A 22,412-nucleotide genomic window follows, 5' to 3' on the forward strand; every position below is an offset into this window, starting at 1 on the left:
CCATCAAGGTATATGACAATCCAGTGAATATTAGTTTCTGTTCCTCTCAATTCCGATTTCGTTTGAACTCCTACGGTGGCCGATTTAGTCCAAGATTAACACGACCTCGTCCATGAGTGCCATTGAGTGTTAAAACGCGAAAGGCGAAGCTTGAATTCACGGGTATGTCCCTCTTTGGCTAATGTACTTTCAAGATGGAGGGGCAACATGGCGACTAGCATTCAAACCCCTCACCCGGATGTATTTTCAATGGCATATTATAAACTTACGAGAATACTTTATTTCTTGAAAGAAAAAAATATAAATTAATGAGTACATATATTTTTGAAAGAACTAAGTGTTTTTAGCTAAGAATAAACTAAAAAAGTTACACAGTGTAGCTTTAAGTATATAAATAAGTTTACTGCAAGTCTTCCAGAGTGGCGGCCAAAGCCGATTCGAAAGACCGCCATTCGCCAGCTTCTTTGTTTACAAGTAGTATGCAACTCTGCAATGTTAAGCCCGGGTTTTTCCCTGCCGAGACGTCTTTTGAGAGTTACTAGACTCCACTCGCGGCAGATTAGATTTTCTGCCACTATGGGTGCATTCTCGATTTCTATGCTATACAATATATACTTTTTTATTTCAACCACAAAATAAATAACTTTTTCTGTGTGTGTACTCGTGGTTAAAGTATGACCAAAGTTCTAGGGTTTTGGACCACTCTGATGAACACTTAAAAAAAATAGTTTTTGGGTCAAAATGACCCATGGGAAGGATGGGTTAAAGAAAGTCTATTTTATGACCAATAATATTATTTTTTATTATTATTTATACATTTTTACATTTGTATTTTTTTGCAATGTGACATTTATAGCAGTTCTCATTAATGTAAAGCACTAAATAATGTTTTTTTTTAATTGTATCTTGCTTTTATCATGTACTAACATTAACTGATGCATATATTTTTTTCTTTATTTCTATTAAGGTAATGAAAAATATGTGAATCTTCCTCCCAGTTTGAGGGAATTACTCTTGTTCTTAATGGGCTTCATTTTCTTACTTTAACCTTTTAAATTTCGGGGTGAAATGTGACCTGCACATGTTTTTGTGAGATTCACCAAAATAGCCTGAACGGCCATAAAAGAGGAGTGAACACCATCTTTCCTGACATACTCCATACGTCAAGGGTGAAGTATTCCAACTAAAGCAGAAAAAAAGAAAATTGTAAAATCGTCCATGCCTTGTATGTGTAATTACAGATAGATCAGATGTGCAGATAGTGCACGGGTAAGGCGGAGGAAACACTGCACAGATTAGCTGGATAAAAAATACTGATTTTCCACCTGAGTTGCATCTAGGCATAAAGGAACTTATCTAGATGTTGGAACAAACAGAGAAACTTGAGAGACAGAAGGAGAGAGAGGTAAGGCTGTGTGAGAGGTCACTTCTGTAGTATTCCCTTATATGTAAACACAGACTAGCACATACACGTGCACAAACACAGAGCATGCAGATCGGAGTATTTCCGGATGGCTGCATCAGCTCTCCCATGCCGCCTGTGTGCATTGATGCTGGAAATGATAGCTCCATTGCTCCTGTGTATTTGCAAAGTCTCCATATGTTCATCAGTATATTTCCTGCACAGCCCAGCACGGTTGTTCACTTCCCTTCGGATAGAGATCACATTATCAGCCTGCAGATCTGTCTATAGGGCTGATGTTACAGGAGATTTTGGGAGATATATGTTTGTCCTTTAGATGGGATAACCAAAAGTTGCTTACACCACATAATGTAGGATACAAACATTTTTTTTTTTTTTGCATCAACAATACCTGAAAACTGTAGATCAATGTGTGTGAGTGTTATAAGAATCAGGGTGTAAATAAGTACATAAATGTTATCAGCATGGATTCCTTAGAAATCCATGGACTTGGCAAAGCTAGTGCTCGGCTCTACACTAACAATATAAAACACAAATACAAATACAATATCACTTTGTCTTTTGATTCAGCTCTAAGCAGGAAATTGATATGAGATTCAGTCCTGCGCTAACCAGGTTGCGGCATTGATGATATGAACCTCATATAAGTGTTTCTGCAGTATTCAACAGTAGAATACTTGATTCTTTTTTTTTTTTTGATAGACAGTGCCTGGCAGCTGGTTATTATTTAGTAGAACAAAATAATATAATGTTCCTCTCTGATATTTATAGCCTTAGTAAAGGGATTTTTTTTTTACTAATATTTGTACAAACTTTCTAGCCTAGAAATCTAGTCGACCCTAACGGCAGCAAATCTAATCTGCCCGGGAGTGTCAATACACTTCTGAGCTGAAATCGCCAAACTCTGGTCAGGCCAATCACATCGTGTATAGAGTCGGTGGGCGGGGCTTAATGACGGCCAGGTTGCGCTTGCGTGCTTTAAGTAAACACAGAAACTGCCGAACGGCGGTCTTTCGAATCAGCTTTGACCGCGACTCTGGAAGACTTGGAGTTAAGCTTTTCTCTGAGAAAAGAACAAAGAACGGCACTGAAGTCATTCTTAAAAAGGGAAGATGTGTTCAGAGTTTTGCCGACCGGATACGGAGAAAGTTTGATATGTCAATGAGCTCCGCTTCACCTTCGTTGCTCTGGTTAGTTGTAGAGCTATCCTATCGCGTGCAGAGGGAGTTTGAAAGACAACCGTTTATCCCGCCCCTCGGATTGAGCCCTGTCAATGGTGAGTTCCCAGACCAAACATCTTGATGTGGGTCTGGCTTGTCAGGCTACAAACTTTCTGTAATAAGAAAATAACGCAGTATAAATAGTGTAGAGGCCATATCTACATAATAGATGTGCATGAAGGGAATACCCAATCCGATCTCACGGCAATTCGTACGTATTTTACGAGGTGGAAAAAGCGCAGGATGCTGAATGATATATATATATATATATATATATATATATATATATATATATATATATATATATATATATATATATATATATATATATATATATATATATATATATATATATGTATATATGTATGTATATGTATATATAAATAAAATGCAGAAAATATTTTTTTTGAACCCCACCCTGGATGCTGGTATCCCTATCTTCACAAATCCAGTACTAACCATGGAAATTCACCCTGGCTTTAAGAATTTTTTTTTTTTTTCAGCAGGGATTGCAGTTTCTCTCAAAAAGGAGTGATATCAGTCAGTTTTGTCGCTGAAGCACTTTCTGAGGGTCAGGAATTGGTTAGCCTGCCTTTCTCCAGCCCTTAAGTCTGTCATATCCCACGCCGTGGGAGGGAGGAAGGGGGATCAAACATCCCAGTGGCCTTTGAGCCCATGTTGACAACTCAGGACTCTTCAAGTGTCTGGGAAGCTCATAAATATTGCATTTGTTGCATCAGAGCCGACAGTGACACAGAAGAACTGACATTTCTGAAACAAACATCTCGCTGTGTCTTGTCTAGGTTAGATTTTTTGTGACGCCTTAATTTGTGTGTTACATTCTAATGAAGCATATTACAAACATACCAATTGAAGGCAGCGAAAGAACCACAAGCCACGAGTGTCACCGCTAAAGAGCGGAAATTGCATCCGCTCCCAGAATGCTTTGCTGTGGTTTTTGTTTTGTTTTGTTGCCGTTTCTGTTGTATGTGGTGCTAGATGTGAAAGCTTTGAACTCGACTAAATCTGTAGTAGTTGTCTGCATTCTGAGTCTTGCCACATGCTGCTTCTTTCTCCATTTCCTATAAACCTTGTGATTATGCTAAGTGTCTTTCTTCTCGAGAAAGCACAGCGCAGAACTCAAACTTTCCCTCCACCAGCACAGTGACTTTTTACTTGCATTGAGAACTGCTCTCAGGAGCATGTGAGAGAAAAGCAGCCCGAGCAACACCATCAAAAAGGAGCCAGTAGGTGTAGAAAATGGGACGCCTGCAAAAATGGGACGGCTGTCACAACTATTAATGAGAAATGAGCACACAGACACCGCCGCACATTGCGTCCGGCTGTTCAGCTTCAAGCTGCACACTCCCCCTAGTGAGCATGTGAGCTAATGCCTCAGGATGTGTCTGTGTGAGAGGAGAGTGTGTTTGTGAGAGCATGAGCCGCGGGAAGCGTTCTGAATAGGTCGGAAAAGTCACTTTACCATTGTAGTTTTAACAAACGTATTCCGAGGAACAATTTGTAGCATCTCATTCTTACTGTCTTGCTCTTTGTGACTGTGAGAAAAGTTAGGCACATACTATGATAATTATATATGTTACCAAGTAAAAGACATTGAGTCACTGAAATACAGATTAACACTCTACTGCAACATACATGTACTGTATGTAAGTATGAATGTATGAATGAATGTATACATGTATATACTGTATTGCCAAAAGTTTTGGGACACTTGCCTTTTCATGCACATGAAATTGAGAACATCCCATTCTTAATGTTTAATTTTAAATATGGAGTTAAATAGGAGTAACAGCTTCAACTCTTCTACCAGGACGAGAAGGCCTGGTTTGCATTCCAAAGGTGTTCTAATGGGTTGACGTCAGGACTCAAGTTCCGTCCTCAAGTGCAGGCCAGTCAAGTTCCTCCACACTAAACTAACTTATTCATGTCTTTATGGACCTTGCTTTGTGGACTGGTTTGCAGTCATGTTGGAACAGGAAGGGACCATCCCCAAACTTTTCCCTCAAAGTTGGGAGCATGAAATTGGCCAAAATGTCTTGGTATGCTGAAGCATTAAGAGTTCCTTTCACTGGAACTCAGGCCAAACCCAATCCCTGAAAAGCAACTCCACATCATAATCCCCCCTCCGCCACTTGGCACAATCCAGTCAGGCAAGTACCGTTCTCCTGGCAACCGCCAATTTCAGACTCATTCATCGGATTGCCAGATTCGTCACTCCAGAGAACATGTCTCCACTGCTCTAGAGTCCAGTGGCGATTGCTTTACACCACTTTATCCAAAGCTTTGCATTGCACTTGGTGACATAAGACTGGAATGCAGCTCCTCGGCCATGGAAACTCATTCCATGAAGCTCTCTACGCACTGTTCTTGAGCTAATCTGAAGGCCACACGGGGTTTGTAGGTCTGTAGCTATTGACTCTGCAGAAAGTTGGCTACTTCTGTGCGCCTCAGCATGCGCTGACCCCGCTCTTTGATATTACGTGGCCCACTTTGTGGCTCAGTTGCTGTTGTTCCCAATTGTTTCCTCTTTGTTATAATACCACTGACAGTTAACCGTGGAATATTTAATAGTGAGGAAGTCAGCATGCCTAGGTGCTTGATTTTAAAAACCTGTGGCCAAGGAAGTGATTGGGAAAAACACTGAATTCAATGATTTGGAAGGGTTTACCAATACATTTGGAAATATAATGTGTGTGTGTGTATATATATATATATATATATATATATATATATATATATATATATATATATATATATATATATATATATATATATATATATATATATATATATATATATATATATATATATATATATATATATATATATATATATATAATATAAATATATATATATATATATATATATATATATATATATATATATATATATATATATATATATATATACACACACACACACATACATATACACACACACACACACACACACACACATATATATTCATACATAAATATGCACAATTAATACATTTTCTTTCAAAAACAAAATCTTACTAAAGGTGTATAAATAAAGGTGTGTGAGAGCACATATGAAAGGCTGGAAGTGAAGTGTGCATGTGTGTGTCTGTGTTATGTGCACACCAATGAGCCACAAGAGCTCAAGAGGTCATTTTTTTGGCTCATTGGCGTGTACATAACACAGAAGCACATACAAATATCCATATAGAACAGCTCTGACCTCTTGGGCCCTTGTGCCAGTCACGCTCACATAATATGAACTCTATTCCCTATATTGCTGGAGATCCAGAGAAGCTGCATTTCTGCTCAACTCACGCGCACTCTCTGCTCAAAAGTGCAACACACAGACTAGTTTTCACACTCACATAAAGAAAGTTTAAACCATTCCTCTCAAAGACTAGGAAAGCCTAGACAAGATAAGATTTTAAATGTAAATTTATAAAAAGGAGCATTTTGGACTTCTTTGATATCTCATTTTGTGTTCCTAGAGAAAACAATTACAAAAAGTGCACATTAACAAAGCATGCAGCTGTTTATATAGAATATATGATTATTAAAATGATTGTAGAGATTATATATAAACATGCTCATATGCCAAATTTTTCTCAAACCTTAGCACAGAACTCCATCTAATGCTTCCTAAATGAAGTCACATATACTATGAACAGCAAAAAATGGCCCGTTGTTCTGTAATATGCTCAAATTAATATGAAAGAGAAGGGAGGGTGAAAGATGGCAAATTTAATGGTTTCCAAAGAAATCAAAGGCAGTATCCTCAGCACTGAATAATAAGTGGTAATATGAACTTTAAACTGGAAAAGCGGAAAATTATGCGCTTTAAAAGATTTATAAAGCTGGCTATTTGCATACTTGCACACTTTCATTGTATGCTAATTAGATGGGTCATCTAGGTATTGATATTAAAATATATTAAATCTCAGCAAGAAGAGGTCAGGTCCTGCTATATCTCTCGCATAAGCCGTAAATATGAATTGACCTCTAACCTTAATACTATACACTATAATGAATATGTATTTAAAGGGATAGTCTACCCAAAAATCTAAACTTGCCGACATATTATTCCAAACTTTTTTTCTTCTATTGAACATAATAAAAGATATCTTCACATTAATTAAATTGAAAAAATATATGTTGCACAGAAGAAAGTTGCCTTAGTCACACGTTTGGAACAATGTGAGGGTAAGCAACTGATGACAGAATTTTAATATTGTCATCAAAACGCACTCTCATGTTGTTAAACCTGTATGAATGCAAACAAAAAAAGAAGTTTATTTCGAGATCTGAGCTGCCCTTTTCCAGATAATGAAAACAGATGGAGACCAGAACCTGTCAAGCTCCAAGAGAAGCTGTCGATTACACCTCCGTTTATCAAATAACTAACTAAAACCCAATGCTTGAACTAACATCGGCATGATAAAAACTACCTAAAAAGACGGAAACCATCTTTGGGAAAACAAATATTTAAAGTATAATTTGATTTAAATAGTTATCGTTATCAGTTGCTTCAAAAAAGCAACATTTTCATCAAAAATGAACATGAACTTGATCTTGTTTTCAGACCAGGCCATCCAAGGCAAGAAAAATCTATATTTACTATATATATATAGGTCACAGCTGAAAAATACTGTTAAAAAAAATCAACAACAAAAATCCATCTAATTGTGGCCTTGGCAGGGTAAGGTAAGCCTCAAATAAAACATGCTCTTAAGATAATTAATAGCACTGCGGTTCCAAGCATGCTTTAAGAATGTAAATGGGCCAACCAATGTGTGTTATTTTTCATTTTATTAAACTCTCTTGTTCCACCTTTTAACTTTGAAATCTTGCTCACAATTGAACTGTATATCTGAAGTGCAAAGTTCTCGCAAATTGAACCGCCCTGCTGTGTCTTTTAGGGATGATTGTTAGATCATGGGAACCAAATCTGTCTTCAAGCCACAGTAGCCATCTTATTTTGACAAGATGACACACACAGAAGCAGGCAGTGGGGATTCAGAAGATTGTGCACATATCAAATGTATTTTAAATGCTTTTTATGAACTTTTAATGGCATTCCAAGAAGGTTGAACTCATATGACTTAGTGCAGGGACTAACAGTGTGATGGGAAAGAGACAATGTTAACCATCCAGGGAATATTGCAGCGTACTACAGCCAGATACTGTATAGTTCTATATATATATATATATATATATATATATATATATATATATATATATATATATATATATATATATATATATATATATATATATATATATATATATATATATAGAACCAACCAGTGTATTTTCTCACATGTTGCACCACAATGTGTTTTTGGACGGAGTTCAGTAAATAAAGGATCAGACACTTCTAATTCACTCTTTCACAGTCTTCCCTTTGGCAAACATGCTCGGGATCGTCATAGCAACAACCATGGTGAACAATTATAGTGCTATTCAGCGACTGTGTTAAATGGGCAGAACAATCAAGCACACATACACATGGATCTTAACACACACGTGCAGTGCTATCCTTGGCCTTTTGAGTGTCTAGGCAAATAAGTTCTTTCTTCTCCCTTGTTCTCGCTATCTCACGCTTCCATCTTTTTTTGGCACCTCTCTCATTCATCTCTTTATTCCTCTTCCACTGTATCACTCTCTTTCTGTCTCTTTTCTTTTGAATATAGAGTCTGAGAGTTTAGATGAGATTGGAAACTTCCAGGTGCACATGAACAGTCAGACAAGTAATAAGGGCTGAAAGCAATTTCCTCCCTGCTTTATCAAACTCAGAGAGATGGGCAATAACCGCATATAGTAAGCCCTGGCTCTCTTGTTTATTATTTATATGGGGGTTGATTAGGATCCGAGAGTCACAAACATCACACACAGTTGTTCTTCACAGGGAGAAACATTCACTTTGTGAACAAGGTCTTGGCTTAACCATGCTGCTTGCATTTGAAAATGTTTCGATTGAGATCTGACTGGTTACCTATTGTCCACCAGTTACTAGAAATGTTGGTGAAATAATGTCCATAAGAAGACAAAAATAAGGCAAATGAGTGATCATGTGAACCCTCACACACACCGTCATGATAAAACTGGCAAATCTATTGTTGGGTCCGCTAGGTAAAAGAAAATTTGTGTACCAATTGTCTTTCGCAATGTGACATTTTTGGGTGGAACAGGTGGATGTGATTTCCCCAAGTAAAACGTGTTCCTGGATCAACACACTTTTATACACAGCGAAATTAGCCTTCATTTGATCGAAATAACTCGATAGCATCATAAATGTTTATATGGTTGTTAATGCATGTGACTCTACATATACATTTGGTTGTAATACAATTTTCCCAATAAATAGGTAAGAATAAACCATGATTACTGTTCATTTCGACAACAAATTACTTGAATGCAGCAAGCTCGTGCTTACGACTTCTGAAGTGGGATTTAACCAACACTATCTCACGACCAATTCCTAGGCATTTTACAAGGTGGCTAATTCGTACGACCTCACGAATTTGTACAAATTTGTATGTTTTGTCTAAACCCCAGTGATTGGTAGGTTTAGGGGCGGGGTTTGAAGTAGGTAATTCGTACAAATTCATATGAATTTGGCAACTCATCAAATACGTACGATTTAGCAAAAAAATTACGAATTACCTCATAAAATATGTACAAATTGCCATGAGATCGGTTTGGAATTAACACGTTTCCAAAAGCACATGAAGGCAGCATTACAACCAGGGTTAGGTGCTTCTACACCAAACTTATTCACCTATTAATTCCCTTTGATTTTAGGGAAAAGTTAGCATAGTGTGAGGTTTAGAGATAGGGATAGGGATAGTGTTAAGACTATATATGTTGTTCCAGGACAAATAAAAATGTGGCCTGTGTTTTTCACACTCTTTATTAAAATGATTTTTTTTTAATCATAGAAAAATGACTGAGCTTCACCTGTTTGAAGTCTATAGAATCAGCAAAGTTAATTTTGAGAAAACAAAGTCGCTGATCATAACCCCAAATTTGGCACACACCAAGTCAAAATCAAATATCCATAGGGGACGTTTTTCCATGATACCATAATTGTTTGATTAACATTAATAAAACAGACAAGATATATATTAAGACCTACTGTAATGCACAGATCTATAATGTTACACATCAGATGCTTTTCCCCAATGGTTAACCAAACGCTGACTTCAGACATAAATAATTTTTGCCTGAATACTCGCCAAGACAGATATTTTGAAATACTGTAATTCTGTGTATTTGTGTAACTCGGAATGCGCTTTTGATCTTTCAGTCAGTGTGGATAAAATCATTTTGTTTACATCATATTGGGTTTGAAAATAACATTTCATTAGTTCACATTTCTGCCATCGAGAATTTGCTATTAATATATACACAAAGTTGGAATGCTGCGCTTTAAAACGATACCAAAATTGTGCTCTGCGAAAGTATAAGCAGAGTCATCAAGTAAAAAAAATGGCACTTTTTATGAAAAAAAGGAAATGTTCTCCTCTTAGAAAACATACAAATAAAGATACTTTTAGATGTTTAATTGCTATTTTGAGCATTGGGATTGCTAGACGAGCAATTGCAATGAAAACCTCAAATTCAAACAAACAAACAAAAAAATCACTTGTTTTGCCATTAGCTTGAAATTGGCCCATGTGCATTCCAACTCATTTTGCCAGCATGGGTCACAAAATTTGATCCAGTTACTTGGCAAAATCATAGTGACCAAAACGGGATATCAAGGACAATTCATCTTTTTATTGGGAATTGTTTAGATTACAAAAATTGCCTTGTTGGAGAGAAGGGGTTTTAAAAAAGCCACAAAAAAATATCTCTTCAGAATCACTTTAGAATAAAGTTTACCAAGAATAGTTCAAAATAAGTTTAGCAATGTAATTTAAAGTGTCACATTTTGATTTCATGTTAATATTTTGGAACCTATATGATTTGAAATTGTGGTTTTAGTCCTGTTAGCTTTGAGGCCCTCAGTATGCTAGTGTCCTATGCAGTTAAATACATACTTAAATGCATGAAAAAAGTATTTATTTTCATGAAAAGATAAAAATATTGATGGCATAGTTTTTTCACTGAATTTGCCCAATTGAATGCTTTCTAAAATGAGAATGTACTCAATTATAAAGCCCACCAGCCACTTATCTAATGCTTCAACATGTAATTCACATGACCATGTGCTTCAAAGTCATCAACCTCAGATCTATGATTGTTTACATCACCACCAAGCTCTAAACTGCAAATTTAGGCATTAAAGTCACCATGAAATAAAAATGGACAAATCAAATTTTTTTTCTATTGTTTTTCTTTTCTTTTTTGGATTGGATAAGATTTACATATTTAAGCATCTGCTGCTCCCCTTCACATGAGGTCAGTTCACATAATGGAGGGATTGTTTTGAAAGCGGCAACCGGAATGATTATCTCACAGGGCTTGCAAAACGTCTTTACCAAACAAATCCACCTGCGATAGATTGGGATATACTTGAACAACGCACATCAAGAAAGGAAGATTATTTCACTATTTAAGATTCACCGGCCTACCGACGGGCTTACGTTTTGGTAGCCCGTCTGAAAAACACATCGCCCCGGGCGTTGGGCTTTGCGAGCCCTGGCCCATAGATGTCGGAGTCTGATTCCGAATCGCAGTGAACCAACAAATAAAGGATTCTCCAGCCTGTGACAGCATGCTGAGGTATGTTCTGTTAGATACGTACAAATAATCAATACAATCTGTAACAATGCAATACTATCAGGTATAAAAAAACATGTTTTACTCACATAAGTATGTTGCACCATTCCCGTCGTATCCAATATAGAAGGCACGCCATTGTGTTTTATTACAAAATGTTAAAGTTATTACAAACATTAACATCAAGGTTTTCTGTTAAACTGCTTTGTAATATGCTATGTACTAAAAAACGTGCATTAGCTGCATTCCAAAAAAAAAAAAAAAAAAAAAAAACTGCCCATTTTTCAAGGCTGTGATGTAAACTAAAGGCTGATAAAAGCCTAAACTAAATCTTTCTAAAGAAATATCAATACAGGAAATAAAAGTTATTCAGCATATTCGTTTCAGTGTCAATGTTATCATGAGGGATTTGTGTTGCACAGCAAGGAGCGAGAGCTGTTTTAGACTGAATTCTTCTTAAAAGGGTTAGATAAAAGTTGTGGTGTACTGCAACACCTACTAGTATTATTATTTAAGACTTAACACTGAGGCTAAATAAGCCCGAGTGGGCGGCACCATAAACACAAGCATATAGACACGTTAATTGGGCATATACTATCGGTCAAAGACAGAATAAAATTAATTAAGAGAAATCGATTCTTGGTTGCAAAATCTGGCCAGTGTTGCCATAGTGATACCAGCACTCTGCATCTTTTCACACAGTTTTAGACTCTTTACCAAATGCATTTTACAAACTACAGAAAGAGCACACTACAGTACACAGAGCTCTCCCTTTAGACCCTGACACGGCTCAAAACACAGATAAGTGCCTGAACCCCAGCGCAAGATTCTGCTCTGCTGAACTCTTAAACTCAGCCTATTTTCTCTGGCATCTGCAGACACCTAAGCCCACATATACAGAGACTTTTAAAGAACAAGAGCCTTTAAAAATTCATCTGCATTTTCTATTCAGCTCCTCTTCAGTTTCCATTAGGCCTTCCAAATCCGTTACAAAAGCATTAAATGTTAAAAACGCATTTCAACACCAAGGGATATCGACAGATAAACACTTTCATGCTTCACACTTTATATCACAGTGTTGTCTTAGCAAAAGCAAATGGGTCATTATCAAACAAGTGGCTTTAAGTGGCTTGGATAAATGAACATTTGTAGCTTAAGCTATAATATGTATGGACATAAAAGATATACAGCTCATTAGGGAAAACATTATGGTCATAAGGTTAAAACATGTTGCTTGTTAACAACTATTATTGTTATTTTAGCAACTATATTGTACACTACCATTTAAAAGTTTGTGGTTCAGCCATATATATATATATCATTAAAAAAGATGCTTTAAATGACAGTACAGACTTTGACTTTGCTGCATTGTTAAAAATATATATATATACATGACCAAAAAGTTATGACATTTTTGTTATGATAAATTAAGCAATTTTCAACTTTTTTATAAGTTATAGAATATTCAACTAATGGTTTAGATTGTCAATTGTCAGATTAATGTAAAGTTGAAATGAGTTAAACATCCAAGTTGATTGAATTTACAAATGTAATGCAGCATTTATTGGACAGTGTGCAAAATATTTTCTATTTCAAATAAATTGTTATTTTAAACTTTCTAATAAAGAATCCTGAATAAATCAGTTTCCACAAATATTGATAGAAATGTCTCTTGAACACCAAATCAACCTATTAGAATGAATGCTGAAGAGTAATGATGCTGAAAATTCAGCAGGAATACATTACAGTTTAACATTTTAGATTATAATAATATTCCACAATATTACCGAGTTTGTTTTGCACTGTATTTTTATAGTTGGTAAGCATAAGAGACACCGTTGACTAATGCATTGTGAAAGTTGGCACTGGCTATATGCATTACTCATCAAAAGTCATTTTACAAATGCATATGGGGGACAAAAATGGCACTTGATTTGTATAATGAACCGATTGTTGCACTAGCTAAAGTACCTTAGATTGAGTATAATTGATTTAAAGGCAAAATTCGATATTACCTGCCAAAACCATCTCCTTTTTTCAGTCTATGTATACAAAGTAATATGGGCCAGGTCCAGCAAACTATCACATCAGCAAATGATACACATTATCCTTTTGAATAAGGGAAACTTTGCACTCAACTTGTATTGTGTGCAGTGTTTTGGGCCAGAAAAGCAAAAGACTTGCCAGAGAGCAAACAGTGAAGCTGTCAGAAAAAGTAATAATGTTAATGCAGCATATTTTGATTTTAGCCAGCAGTGAAGATAAGCTGAGAGATTAGTTTTAATTAGACAGTGTGTGGATAGACTGCTGGTTCTAGGGAGGAATCTGTCAGCATTAGTCTGCATCACGAGAAGCTCCAAATGAACCTGAAACACACTCATGAAGACTCTCTCTACCAAACACACACAAGTGTACAGAGTTTCTTGAGCTGACCGTGAGTGTGTAGCCAGTCTACGGTCATGTCTTATTCATCCGTCTTTTCCCCTGATTAACGTGTGTGGGAGAGACACTTTCAGGGCACTCTCCCTGAGCGAGGACACGGCCGAGGTCCAGAAGAACTATCTGGCTGAATATTCATTGTCATCCAGTTCTGAATTCTTTCACAGACATCTGCAGCTGATCACTTATTATTGATATATCCCGTTTACTAGACAGCATTTTGCACTTTCAAACGGTTCTAAATGTGATTTGTATCTGACCTACATCTTTACACTCTATCCAATTCTTATTGGATAATAGTAGAGGCCCTATTGTGCCTCTTCTCAATGAGTATGAAACTCCTGATCAAAACACACGCGAGGAAGATGCAGTAAAACAAGCGATATGAAAAAATAACGTGATCATCGTCATTAAACAGCAAAACTATCTAATGTTAGTGAATGAAACGTGGACCTAGGATGAGCTACAGGACTGTACAAGCATTAGAGGTGTTGATAGACTCGATCTACTCCATCTGTGTTTGATCATTGCTCTGAATCTGATCTGGATACAGGTTTTCACAAAAACGTGATTTTCTTTTTGTTCAAAGTGTTACTTTTTTATGAAACTTACCCATATTCAAATGAATCTAAAAAAACGTTTATTTTTTTACTATTTTTTTATTTTTAAAGAAGCATGCTCAGATATTCATTCAACTTAATATTCAATGTGCTATTCAATTTTTGTGAAAATTGTCAAAAACCCTGGCGGTGGCTGGCAACTTTTTTTTTAAATGCTGGCGGGGAAAGAGTTGAATAGTAAATTAACTTGTGCCCATCTGTTCGCCCATGGGTGTGCTGGTCCAAAAAACAAGACGTGTTCAGGTGCATTGTCGGCGTGTTGCTATTTTGAGGCAACTGAAAACGACTGCAGTATTTTGCTCGTTTCATTTAAAGGTTATGCGCCCATAAACGGGTGCACAACACGCGCACACTGCTTATTACACACATAGGGATGCGCAGCTGCACGTAGACATTTTTAAATATTAAAAATAAAAGGATTCCTCTCAAGCGTTTAGTCTTTCTGCCCGCAAATTCCGCCATGTAAATTGCGAATCCGAAATTTTAAAGGGAATGGGAGATGAGACGCCCTTTTGGACCATGCGCCTGAATGGTGTTTAGAACATTAAGCAAGCAAAAGAGTATTCGGACACACCCTAAGTGCACCTGCGCACTGCGCTTCAGACCATGCGCTCACATCGTTAAAATAGGGCCCTAGAGTTTCATGACTGAACTTGATTTATACACAGTATAAATCTCCCTGAATCCTAACACATCTTCCAGAGCACTTTCCTTCTACATATATCTGACAGAAGCACCACATTTGAAAGTGATTTCAACAAGATATGCATTTGATATCATAGGAGAGTTTTTAATCTATCTCAGAGCGTAGATTCACAGCCAGAGAGAGAGAGAGAGAGAGAGAGAGAGAGAGAGAGAGAGAGAGAGAGAGAGAGAGAGAGAGAGAGAGAGAGAGAGAGAGAGAGAGAGAGAGAGAGAGAGAGAGAGAGAGAGAGAGAGACTGCTGAGCAGCCCAGTGGGGAAAAAAGTGTTTAACGCAACAGAGATGAGACCAAATCACATCTGACACTCTGTTATATCAGTGTAATTAACATAGGGGGACAGATAGATGCAGAGACACCCTTGTTGCTTGCTAGGGTTCAGCGGCCAAGCGTGTGATTATGCCGGAGTGTTCTCATCTCTAGTGGTTCCAGCCCTTCCACTATATCTCCCCAACAATGGAGATAATGGCTACATTTAGGCAGCTTGTAAACTGACTCTTAGCGATTCACATCCACCATGATGCTTTTGTGTTGAATGACAATTTGTCGGATTTGCTCCCTGCACACAAAGGTTAGAGCGTTGAATATTAGGAAGATAAATGGCATGTTAATGGAGAGGTTAAATGAAAGGAAATTAAATATTTGCAGTTCTGAATCCAAAAGATAGTGACACCGAGTGCTTTGACATATTCATGCATTTCATAAATGTTGATTTTTCTAAAACCAAACAGCTCTGAACATTTTAAAGGTGTTATTACTAAATTTAATTGATTTTTTTTTTTACTAAAACATTCGAGTTTTTAATATTTTTATATTTCACAGTTACTCTCCAAATTAACGTGGAAACAACTTAATGACAGTTTATTTTAAATATTTGTTGTAATGGCATCTTTTTCATGAATAAAGACCAGTTTTACTGAAACTAATACTGTTACTGATGTATCTATGAAATATTTTTTTAACATTAATGATAGACATTGAATATTACAGTAGGCCTAGAATTGAAAGCTATCAATTTAAAAATGTATTAGGCTTTTTTTTTTAAAATAACAACTTTTAATTTGACTAAAATTTCAAATAAACCCATTATAATAAATGTCATATTTGCCTGTGGCCTTCCTGCCTGTTAGACATATACAGAAATTAAATAAAGTTATCAAACACCTTTCTTAACTGCATAAATAATCAATTCAATATAAATGAATCTTTATTAAAGCTACAATTTTCTCTGTATTACTCTTTGTTCTTTGATTAACATTAATAACAGACATCACAGCGACAGGTTTATTAGGCTGCTGTCACTTTAAGATCTGCCGCAGCCAAACATGACTCGCATCTCATCTTCTCCCAACTCTTTAAGTTAATTTAAGATATTATTTAAATCATTTAAGACTACTCTTATGAGAATACCCCAGCAAATGGGCATTTTGGTATTATTCTGTGTGTTACTGTTTGTTCAAGCGCAAAAGAGAACTTGATTTTAGCGTGTTGTCTGTGTGTCACATAGACAGGACATTCACAGACAGCTTGTTCTCTTTTGTCTTGTCGCGCTCTAATGGTTTAAAAGCATTTGCATGAATTAGAGCGTGATCATATAATGTAAAGCTATCCAAAGGATGACGGAAAAAAATTTGATTATGCATTAATAGTGTTAAATATTTTAAATGTGTTAATCTGAAAAATTAATCGCATGTGTTAGCGCGCTGATTTTGACAGAACTAATATATATTTCACACATACACATTTCAGAGATGGGGAAATCAGTGCACAAATGTTTAATGATAGTGGACTCTGCAAGCTGGGAATGGGATAGAATACACATTTTAACACATCAGCAAAATAAACACACCCCACCTTTACAATTTTCCACTTTAAAACAAATGAGTCTACTTTTACCTGGGGGTAGCTAAGTGAGATTTTGTTCACAAATCATGGAAAGACAGCCAAAACCTGATCTCCAAAGACAATTCTGGAGATAAATCCCCTGACTCTACCACGGGCTCGCACCAGGAGGACCTCAGCTGCAGAAAAAAAGGGCCGGGAAACAAATGTGTAAACACTAATTGATGGTTGGGGGGCATATACTAAATTAGGATAGCTAAATTATTCATGACATTGCCTCCTTTACTAGTAATTACCATCCACACTAAATAAACAAACATCTTTACAATGCATTAGTGGCACTAAACCATGTTCAGGAGTGCACAAAGTTTTTGAAGATCTATCATACCATCCATGAGTTATGCTGACTAAATGAGTCGGGCTGGCCAAGAGGGCATAACATAATAAAAAGTGTATAACAATACACATAAAAAGGTGTAAAAAGGTATTAAACAATTGAGATGGGGCTGTATCTAAAATCCATCTAGTCATCTTTATAAATATTATAATTATTAATAATACACAATATACTCATATATACACTACTGTTCAAAAGTCTGGGTTTGGAGAGATATTATGATTTGTGAAAGAAGTTGCTTATGCTCACCAAGGCTGTATTTCTTTGATCAAAAATACAGTAAAAACTGTAATACTGTGAAATATTATCAAAATGTTTTCAATATATTATAAAAAGTAATTTATTCCTGCAATGCAAAGCTGAATTTACTCTCCGATCCTTCAGAAAAAAAATCTGATATGCTGATCTGATCCACAAGTAAAATGTATTCTTATTATCGCAGTTGAAAACAGTCGTGCTGCTTTAATATTTTTGATGAAAAGAATGTTCAAAAGAAAAGCATTCATTTGAAATGGGAATATTTTGTAACATGTCTTTACTGTCACTTTTTTATTAATGCATTAGACATTGGAAACCATGCTGTTGTGCATATTAACAATTATCAATTTATTTAATCAATAGTTTCATTGACTTTAATTGATTATTAAACCTGTCAAAAATTTTCAAACAATATTAACTTTTACTCTTGGATTGTACAGAACATTTGTCTGGCTATCATCAGACCAAGCTCAATTTAAGATTGAACATTGGTCTGGGGAGTCTGCTGTGTATTTTCTACTGCACAAGAGGCGTGATCAACGAGCATAGTTCAAATGACTCTGTATGCAAATGAATAGTCCTTCAACCAATCAGACCACGAGAGGCGTGATCAACAGGCATCGATCCATCGTTTCTCTATCCGTCATTGTGTTAAACCCTCCAATAGTGCACCAGGTGGATAAGCTAGTTTGTAATTGGTTCCCACAAGAGCGTGACAAGCAGGATAAATGATTGTACAGGTTTCCAAAATGAGCTACGGGGCGAAATAAAATCACCGGGCAGATCAAGCTGGGTTTGCCCAGTCTAACAGTACACCGTAAATGGCAAGTAATTTATGTGCTATGATCAGAAGACAAAAACGACTTTCGAACCAGCAAATCTGATGCCATTATTTAAGTGAATTTAAATGACAGGCCTATTGAGGTCGCTCAAAGAGACAGCACTTCTGTTCTGTCACAAGTGGTGCCATTTCAACTTTAAAGAATGTGTCGTTGATATCAGCGTTCATAAAAAGCATGTTTACAAAGAGCAGTGGATACACCAACTGGCACTGAAACAACTAAAAGGCCTGAGTAATGTAAATAACCCATTTATGAGCCAACATCGTTCAACAAAGAAGGGCAAACACCTCAGGCAGGACTTCTGGAGCACATGTTGAGTTATATAAAGACTGTATACAAGGAGAACAGATGGTTTGACAGAGGAGTGAAGGAGGTCTTAGATGTGAAACGTTGCAATGCTGTATTTTCCCAATTCACACAGCAATCAAGATTTACACCAGGAGAGAAGCAATTCCCCGAGGTTACATATCAGAGAACCTCCACTGTCCTTCAAACCGATGTAAAAACACAAGCAGATGGTCCAAATAAATTGTAACTAGATATAGTGATACACGCAAAATATAGCCAAGTACTAAACTGGATTATCGTTGGAAACATCCAGTTTTAAATCGTCGCCAAGTTCTTGCCGTTGACCCCGATGTTTAGTGAATCGCATGAAGGCGCAAACATTACAGCACCCCTCTTCAAGGAAACACTATTTGACAAAGCTCATTTACCGCTTGTATTTTATACTTAGACTTTCAGTGAGGTGTTTCAAAGATGAAAGAGGTGTTCCTTGGTGCATATGACAACAGGGTCTATAAGAATGACCCAATCTCGGTAAAGCAGGACTACATCAGAATCCATTCATGCGTGCCAGGCTTACAAGTTGGATCTTATGCAAATCAGATGCTTTATTTTCCTTCTGAATGCATGACATCAAAAGCATGATGGGACACGTGAATCATAAAATAAATAAATTACATTCAGCCTAAGCCTTCAAAATATCAGTGATATGCTCCAGTGGAGTGGATCCATTTCTCCACCTATAGCCAACTTCTCTTGAAAGTTAAATATCTCTTAAAATGGACAGACGTATAGACTAACAGTCAAATGTTTAGATAAACCTCATTCTTCAGTATTACCCTTTCCCTAATTTAAGAGCAATACTAAATGTTGCAAGAATAATAATGTGACCAAAAGTGGTAAAAATAGCTTCTGAATTCGCTCAGCCAACTTCATCTTGGGATGCTTTTTAAAACAGTATTGAAAGTAATTCACACACTGTAAAAAATTATTTAGAAAAAAAGTTACCTGGTCACCTTAAAATTTTGAGTTCATTGAAATTAAAATTTTGAGTTAATCCAATGAACATTTTTTGAGATTCGACAACGTTTAAAATATTATTAAAGGATTTTGTTAGCATATTGGGTAATTGTGTGTGTGTGTTATTTCTGATGACACAGTGAAATTTATCATTTTTTTAATGTGGTTCAGATACAATAATATTTTGAGTTTCTATTTATTAAACAAATTTCCTTCATTGTAACAACTCAAATTTTTAATTTCAATAAACTCAAAATTTTAAGGTGACCAGGTTACTTACTTTAAGTTAAACCAACAAAAACCAACACAATTTTCTTTACAGTGCATATATGCTGGTCCAATTAAAAAAATTAAAAAAATTAATAATAATTATTAAAAAAAATACATGCAAATAAATAAATAAATAAATAAATAAATACAAATATTATATAAAAGATATTAAGTATTAGTAGAATAAAATAAAAAGTATATGCACTGTAAAAAAAAAAAAAGTTAAAAAATAAGTTACCTAAATTGCCTTGAGTTCATTGAAATTAAAAATTGTAGTTCATACAATGAATATTTTTGATAATCTTTATTCAAATATTAAAGATTTTTTAAGCATATTGGGTAATTGTGTGTGTTTTATTTGTGATGACGCAGATGATTTTCATGATTTATCACATTTTTTATGTGGTTCAGATACAATAATATTTTGAGTTTCTATTTATTTAACCAATTTCCTCCATTGTTTCAACTCAAATTTCTAATTTCAATAAATTCAAAATTGTAAGGCAACCAGGTTACTTACTTTTTTAAGTTAAACCAACAAAAAAATTACAGTGTGAGTTTATTAATATTTGAATTAATATTTGTCTACATTTGCCTAATTTTAAGGATTTATTTAAGCATAAACAAAATGGAGATCAAAAGGTTATGGTAATAAGAAGCAATGGTAATGTGCATTCAGTCATGTGCAAACTTAACTGAAAGTGCCTCCTCAAGAACATATTATGGGATACCATACACACGAGCAGTGATTGGGACCACAAACCTGCATATATTGCACAAAAGCTTTTGTATGAATAACATTATGCAAAAGATATTTAGTTTACAAGGACCTGGCAGGGGGAAAAAAAATCAAATCACACATTCTGCCCTTGCACTCTTCATTCATCTCCCATAAAACCTCCAGCCAATGAAGACGAAGCTCTCCAGCAGGCATGCAAGCAGGGAAAACACGCTTGAGTAGGCAGTCCCTGAACAGGACAAAATCTTTCAAAATGGCTGCCTCAACTCAGTCCTGAAGATAATTATAGGAGATTTACAGCTGTGGGGATGAGGGACGGGACTTGGAGGGCAGTAACCTCTGCTTAAAATCGCTGAGGCTGTTTCACTGACAACTATTAAACAAGTTAATACAGCTGGATGTAATACGTCTAGACAAGGCCTGAAAACACTGGACTGTTTGATTTATTGTACTTTTTGTGCAAACCGGCACAAAGAAAGGCAATAATGGATGAGGTGGTTCATTTGATATGGGTGAGCCGTTTAATGTTTTACAGAGTCTGATTCATATAACTTCACCTCACACTGCTGGAGAAATTATGTCACATATACAGACCGAGCTTAAATGAGAACGCATAGAGAACCTGTGGTATCTCCCTCAAGCCACTGCCTGTTGCTTCAAATTACTGCCCTGGGACAAATCTGCCAGTTTCCCAAAGCCATATATAAACCTTTACTAGTGAAAGGCAAAAGTTGATTCTTGATCAGTGATTTCAAAGATCATCACTACACTCTAATAAATGCTGGGTTAAAAACGACCCAAGTTGGGTTGAAAATGGACAAACCCAGAAATTGGGTTGTTTGACAACCAATGCATGGACTATTCAAACAACCCAATTTCTGGGTTTGTCCATTTTCAACCCAACTTGGGTTGTTTTAAACTCAGCATTTTTTAGAGTGTAATTTTTAATTATAAGAAGGTAAAAAAAAAAAAAATTAAGCAGTAATGCTTCTTATTCAAAATGATATATAATTTTATATGATATTATATATATATATATATATATATATATATATATATATATATATATATATATATATATATATATATATATATATATATATATATATATATATATATATATATATATATATATATATATATATATATATATATATATATATATATATATATATCAAGAAAACCTCGCCCTTCTCCATTAAAAACCCTTTGCTGCCTTCTAAAAAATATTGGCCATCTCCTATCTCTGACACCTAGTATGTCAATTGCAACACTTGAGCAAAAATCTGCCTTAATTTAGAAATAATACTGTTCATAATGAATTAAATATTCAACCTGATATTGGTACCTGTTATTGGTACTAAGGTTGCTTCATGTCTTTCATTTTACTGTAACTATTAGAGTTAGAGGGATTGACCTGACACATAATATAATAATATATAATAATAATATAATATAATATAATATAATATAATATAATATAATATAATATAATATAATATAATATAATATAATGCTGACATTCACAGCCACAAAAAAAAAAAAAAAAAAAAAAAAACCACATGGCTTAAACAATCAGTTGGGGGGGGGGGGGGGATAAATCACAGACTCTCTCTCTCTCTCTCTCTCT

The 22,412-nt window shown here is 35.6% G+C and overlaps 1 protein-coding gene across 1 annotated transcript in view; it reads right to left on the minus strand.

Moving 5' to 3' along the window:
- LOC137072961 (VPS10 domain-containing receptor SorCS1-like) overlaps positions 1–22,412 on the minus strand; it is a 131,346-nt gene that overhangs the window by 107,277 nt on the left and 1,657 nt on the right. The gene's annotated exons all lie outside the window — the stretch shown is intronic.

The sequence above is a fragment of the Pseudorasbora parva genome, chromosome 4 (genome assembly GCF_024679245.1).
Source record: "Pseudorasbora parva isolate DD20220531a chromosome 4, ASM2467924v1, whole genome shotgun sequence".
In the NCBI taxonomy this organism is placed as follows: Eukaryota; Metazoa; Chordata; class Actinopteri; order Cypriniformes; family Gobionidae; genus Pseudorasbora; species Pseudorasbora parva.